Source organism: Lolium rigidum, chromosome 7 (genome assembly GCF_022539505.1).
Source record: "Lolium rigidum isolate FL_2022 chromosome 7, APGP_CSIRO_Lrig_0.1, whole genome shotgun sequence".
Taxonomy (NCBI): domain Eukaryota; kingdom Viridiplantae; phylum Streptophyta; class Magnoliopsida; order Poales; family Poaceae; genus Lolium; species Lolium rigidum.
The window spans coordinates 323676982-323683862 of record NC_061514.1 but is presented as its reverse complement, the minus strand read 5'-3'; positions in this window follow the sequence as shown (position 1 = coordinate 323683862).

Sequence of the window (6881 nt, the reverse complement as noted above, 5' to 3'; positions counted from 1 at the left end):
ATTTATTTTCACAAGAGGCAAATAAGATCCAACTAGAGATATTAATGGACATTGGAATTTGAATTTCTCATGAAGATGACATACCACATAGAGACTAGATAATCTTGCAATATCAATTCTAAGTGATATTCCTCATGTACACACATTGTTAGGATCATGAAATTCCCAAAGAAATATCACTCCCCCAAAATGGGATAGTCCATTAATCGCTCATAAGAGCCATATAAGATATAACAAGATGCAAAGTGGCTCCAACACAAACACAAATACATGGTGTGCAACCCAACATACATAGACTTGATTTCTCAAGAAAAGCAAGTAGGAAGCACAACATATACAAACACATGCTAGGAACAAAACTAACACATGCAAAGGGGCGAGTAACTTTCAATATAAATGAGTTGAGAACATGTTACCGAAAGGAGGAACATTGGATATATGATAGTAGCAAGATAATCAAAAGACTTGGCTTGAGATAATATAAATGATGAAGATCCCTTAATTCTTCATGATGTAGCCAAGTCTCCAATGCCCTCCAACAAGTACCTATTGATCAAATTTTGGATTGTTGGTCCCCAACTAAGTTGGGTCCTAAGAGGTTAGTCACAATAGGCTTGGCAACCCAAATGGTTCTTTTCTTGACACCACTTTGAGCACCAACAAATTTGGCAAACACATTGCCACCCTCATCCTTACGAAGAGAATAAACATCATCAATGGTGATAGAGTTGGATGAGGTACCAATAGTGCACAAGGAGGAGATGTGGCCCTTCTCACGGCATATGTAGCAAGTTCTTTTCTTCTCCTTCTTCTCACTAGGTTTCTCCACAATGGGAGCATTGGCTTGTTTCTTCTTGGGAAGTGGGATTTCTTCAACTTGAGGTTGAATATGAGTTTGAGCTTGGGGCAGCTTCCCTTTTTGCTTCTTCTTCAAAGGGCAAGATCTAACATGGTGCTCTTCAATATTGCACTTGAAGCAAACAATCTTGGCCGGGTCTTTGACTTGTACTTGGCCCTTCTTCTTGTTGTTGTTCATGGACTTGTTCTTGTTGTTGGATTTGAAACCAAGTCCACTCTTGTCATTGGGGGATTGTTGCATACTCAACATCGTGTCAAGTTTGCATTTCCCTTCATGACCCTTTACCAAGTCATTCTTCAAAGAAGTGACTTGGGCCTTGAGCTCTTTGATTTCCTCTACATGGTTAGTAACAACACAAGCACTAGAGGAAGTAGAATCTTCATTGTTAGAGCAACAAGGCAAGGAAGATAATTCATCACAAGATTTAGCAATATTATGAGTGGATGAATTACTAGGACTAGCACATGGAAATATAGCATTTTGAGTAGTAGTGCTAGTATCCACATGAGGCTCACAAGGTGTTGCCTTAAATATGATAGCCTCATGAGCTAACTTTAGCCTATCATGAGAGGCTAGAAGATCCTCATGGGAGCGAGAAAGCTTTCCATGACTTTCTTCCAATTTCCCATAATTGCAAGTTAGCAACTCAAGTTGAGCCCTTAGCTCAACATTCTCCTTCAAGATAGATGCTTCACAAGAAGTAGAGTTAGTAGCACAAGCATCAATATTAGTAGTAATAAAAGAAGGCAAGTTGGCATGCTCTTTTAGATAAGAAGCTTTAAGTTTCTCATGCGACTCGGTTAGTTTGGCGAGCGCACTCTCAATGACCCTTGAGCCCTTTTTGAGTTGCTCAAAATCCTGAAGGAGTTTAGCATTAACAAACACAAGCTTATCATTTTTTAGCTTTAGTTCATTTGCCATCTCAAGAGCTCTATCATGGTTTTCCTTTTCTCTAGACAATTCTAGAGCAAAGGTCTCCTCAAGAGCTTCCTTGATGGTTTGTTCTTCTTCAAGTTCATTTTTTAATGATGCTACATCATCTGGCATACTCTCGTTCAAGAGCACCCTTTTATCAATGGTGTTCTCATGCATCCAAATAAGTTTTTGGCTCTCAATAGCGGTAGTCAAGATTTCAAAGAAGTGAGTGCTAGCAATTTTATCTTTGCAAATAACCTTGAATACGCTCTTACCCTTATCGCGTAGAGAGACAACCCAATCCTCTTCTTCATATTCATCCTCATCCTTATCACCACGAGACATATTGGGTTCCATGGTAGGAGGTACCGTGGAACCCTTGGCCATAAGGCATATATGAGGACCGTGAGATAAAGAGGAGGAGTTACTTGAGGCTCCTTTCAAGATCTTGTCTTGACCAATAGAATCTTTGGTTTCCTCTACATTGTTAGACACACAACAACTAGAGGAAATAGAAGCATTTTTATCATGGCCACAAGACAATGCAAGCATATCATCATTAGATTTATTCAAGCAACTTACACATGATATGCAAGGACTATCAACACAAGCATGTAAATCATTTCTAGTGCTAGATGTGTTTAAGTCCGAAGATGAAGCATTGCAATGAGATAGAGATGATGAATCATCAATAGTAAGCTCAATATCAACATTGCAATTTTCATCACCACTCACCATATCATTACCTTGTGTCTTACCACACTTTGGTGAAGTGGAAGAAGATGAGAACTCATCACGGCCGGAAGTGGAAGCAATACAATCATCCTCAATAATCTTGGACACATCATATTTATCTTGAAGCTTTGTCCATAATTCATGAGCGCTCCCAAAAGGCATGATTGAAGAAGTAACTACATTGCTCACAACAATGGAAAACACATGAGAAGCAAGAGCATCGAGACAAGAGTTTTTCTCCTCCTCAAGAGATAAATTTTGAGGATCCTTAGGAGAAGAAAAACCCATGTCAAGAAATCGCTCCATGTCCGGGGACATACGCCGCAAAATATTAAGCACATAAATTTTCCATAGATCATAATTTGTGCCATCAAATATAAACAAGTTATTGTGCGCTAATCCCCTAGCCGACATATTTACTCTCAAGGCGGTGAAGCCTAAGAATGAGAGACCTCGCTCTGATACCAATTGAAAGGACACGGATGTCGCCTAGAGGGGGGTGAATAGGCGATTTAAAACTTTTACGAGATGGGCTTAACAAATGCGGAATAAAACTAGCGTTTACTTTGTCAAGCCCAAAGCCTATATACTATTGTTCACCTATGTGCACCAACAACTTATTCTAAGCAATACAAGCAACTATGTGATAGCAAGATATACAAACTTATGCTAAGAAATACAAGCAACTATGTGATAGCAAGATATATAACTTCAAGCACGATGGCTATCACAAGGTAAAGTGCATAAGTAAAGAGCTCGGGTATAGAGATAACCGAGGCACGCGGGAGACGATGATTTATCCCGGAGTTCACACTCTTGCGAGTGCTAATCTCCGGTGGAGAGGTGCGGTTGCTTAGTGCTCCCGAACGCCACAAGAGGCTCACCTTGAGGTGTGGTTGCTCGATGCACACCAACGCCACAAAGGCCTCACCCCAAGATGCGGTACTCACACCACAAACCGAACGCCACGAAGGCGCCTCACCTAAATCTCCCGGTGACCCTCGCCACAAAGGCCTAGGTCACGGTTCCACTAAGGGATTTCCTTCGAGGCGGAAACCGGGCCTTACACAAAGATTGGGGCACACATCCACAACTTAATTGGAGGCTCCCAACAAATCGCCACAAAGGCGTAGAATCCGTCTAGGGTTCCAAGAACCCAAGAGTAACAACTTTCTTGCTTTCACCTCCACGAATCACCGTGGAGAACTCAAACCGATGCACCAAATGCAATGGCAAGAACACCACAAAGATGCTCAAGTCCTTCTCTCTCAAATTCCAACAAAGCTACAAAAGCTATTGGGGGAATAAGAGAGGAAGAACAAAGGAATTCACAAAGAACACCAAGATCAAGATCTAGAGAGTTCCACTCACAAAGAGATGGATTTGATTGGTAGAAGTGTAGATCTAGATCTCCTCTCTCTTTTCCCTCAAATGGGGGCAAGAATCATGGAGGGATAGAGAGATAGGGCAAGCTTCTCTAGTTCAACAATGGAGGAGAGAGAGAGTGAGAGAAGCACTTGCCAAGGAGGAAGAAGGGGGGTATTTATACTCCCCCCCACCCGAAAAACGAGCCGTTGCAGGATATTGTGTAACACCGGAAGTTCCATCCAGGAGGGCCGGAAGTTCCGGCTGGCACCGGAAGTACCGCCCATGTTGGCCGGAACTTCCGCCAGGAAGATTTCGCGCAGACGACCGATCAGAAAGAGATAGGGGCGGAACTAGGGTGGAACTTCCGGCGACCGGAAGTTCCGGCCAAGTTCCAGCCAAGTTCCGGAATTCCAGAAAAACCATACTGGACATACTGAGCCACAATTCGCCGACTTTCGGAACTTGTCCGGAAGTAGGGCGGAAGTTCCGCTGACCGGAACTTCCGGCCAGCTTCACCGGAACTTCCGGCCAGAGAATAAAACCTGCAAAAGGAAAGGCGCTGTGGGTGCTGACGAAAGAAGCATCTGGGCGGAACTTCCGGCTGTAGAGGCTGGAACTTCCGCCAGGAGCAAAAGACACACCGATAAAACCTCTAACCTCGAAAATGCAATAGATTGAGTTAGGAAACTCGGATTTAGGTGAAACCAATTTTGTTGGAAAGGGAACGACAAAAGCTACCCAACAAAAAGTGGAAATATGGAAATCAGTGGGGGGTGATTTTCTACTATTTTTAGAGGTGCAATACCTCAATATGAGAAACCGAGAAAATCACCAAACTCGAAAATGCAACAAGTGATCTATGCGAAACCGTTTTCGATGAACTAGAGCTTGTCATGAGAATAAGCACAAGCTCTAAAACATCACATGGGTAAGATCCAAATAACAACCAAGAAAGATGATGCAAGGGTGCAAAGGTTTGAGATCTCTCCGAACGATACGATCGAGTTACTCACTCGAGAGCCCTCTTGATAGTACGGCAACTAAACTATAAACCGGTCTCCAACTACACTATGAGACCGGTGAGAAAGAAACCCTATCAAGAGCAAACCTTATACTTGCGCATTCCACTTGATCTCGATGACGACGATCTTGACCTCAACAAGATGGAACGCCTTTCTTGCTTGTGCTTGCTTGACGAAGTCTTGAGGATTGCTCCCCCATAATCCACCATGGGAGAGCTTCTTCTTTGGCGTATCTTCTCATATCCATGATCACCATATGAATGGCAAGACTCAAGCAAAGGATCTCTTCGAGATGGCTCATCTTGAACTTGCACTTCATTCTTCATTATATTGATGTCTTGAAGTAACTTGAGGGCTCACTTCATCTTCATCTTCAAGACATACTAGACACTTGATATCCTTCATCAATTTCTTCTTATTGCAACCTTGAAGCCAACAAATGGTTCAAGAATTGCCTATGGACAACTCCTACAAATATAGCTCAATGCAAACATTAGTCCATAGGGATTGTCATTAATTACCAAAACCACACATGGGGGCTCCATGCACTTTCAATCTCCCCCATTTTGGTAATTGATGACAATCTCTTTGAGAGGGTTTATATAAGGAATTTAAGTAACAAACAAGTTGAATATATATAGCAAACTCCCCCATAATATATGCATGTGTGAATGATCTTGACTTTCATTGCATATATTGGCATTCAAAGCCTAGTGGAGTTTCCTCTAAATATTCAACTATGCAAAGCAACAAGATGCAATGCAATAAAGGTGGACGTCGTCTTCATCAACAACCGAACGTGTGACCGAGTACGGAGGTGCTGCCCGTTCGTGGCGCCGTGATCAAGATCTTCTACGCTCTTTTGCAAGCGGCAAGTGATCGTCTACCGCAGCAACAAGAGCCTCATCTTGTAGGCTTTGGAATCTCTTCAAGGATAAGACTCGATAATCCCCTCGTTGCTACCGTCTTCTAGATTGCATCTTGGCTTGGATTGCGTGTTCGCGGTAGGAAAATTTTTGTTTTCTATGCTACGTTATCCTACATGGATGTATATGAGTGGTAATAGTAATCGGAATAAAATATGGCAGCGAGTAAACATGCAACAGAACAGTAAGTAAGCGGTGTTTGCAGTATTGGAAACAAGGCCTAGGGATCATACTTTCACTAGTGGACACTCTCAACATTGATCGCATAATAAATAACTCTTTCTCATATGTGCTACATACACTCTTTTGTTGGATGACAAACACCAGTCGTTGTGTAGGGCTACAAGAGCTCCCTCAAGCCGGAGTTAACAAGCGCCACAACATTCGGCATTCATATTTAAGTAACCTTAGAGCATAATAGATCATTGCAAAATAAACCGAGAACTAACATAGCATACACACCTGTCCACATTACGCTATGAAAGGAGGAATAGATCACATCAATACTATCATAATGATAATTAACTCCACAACCTACAAGAGATCATGATCATAGCCTACGACAAGAACCACACGGTGCACACACTAGCACCTTTACACCATGCAGGAGGAATAGACTACTTTAATAACATCACATGAGTAGCACATAGACTAGTAGCGATACAAAGCTCATATGAATCTCAATCATGTAAGGCAGCTCATGACACTACTGCAGAAACCCTTACTAGTGACAGGCACATTTTGCTCATCAGTGACAGGCAAGATGCCTGTCACTAATATGCAGTCACTGGTACCGCCTGTCACTAGTGATAGGAAGATTGCCTGTCACTGGTATGTGTTCTAGTGACAGGCAGAAAAGATGCATGTCACTAGCATGAAGAAAGACCGCATCCATGTTGGATTCTCTAGTGACTGGTCTATTATTGTGCATGTCACTAGTATGAATTTTGGTATTAAAAAAATACATTTTCGACGAATATGCAGTAACAAGTAGGTACAAGATACAATATAGCATTTTGTAGGCAAAATCTCATATAAAATTCGACCAAAGCACAA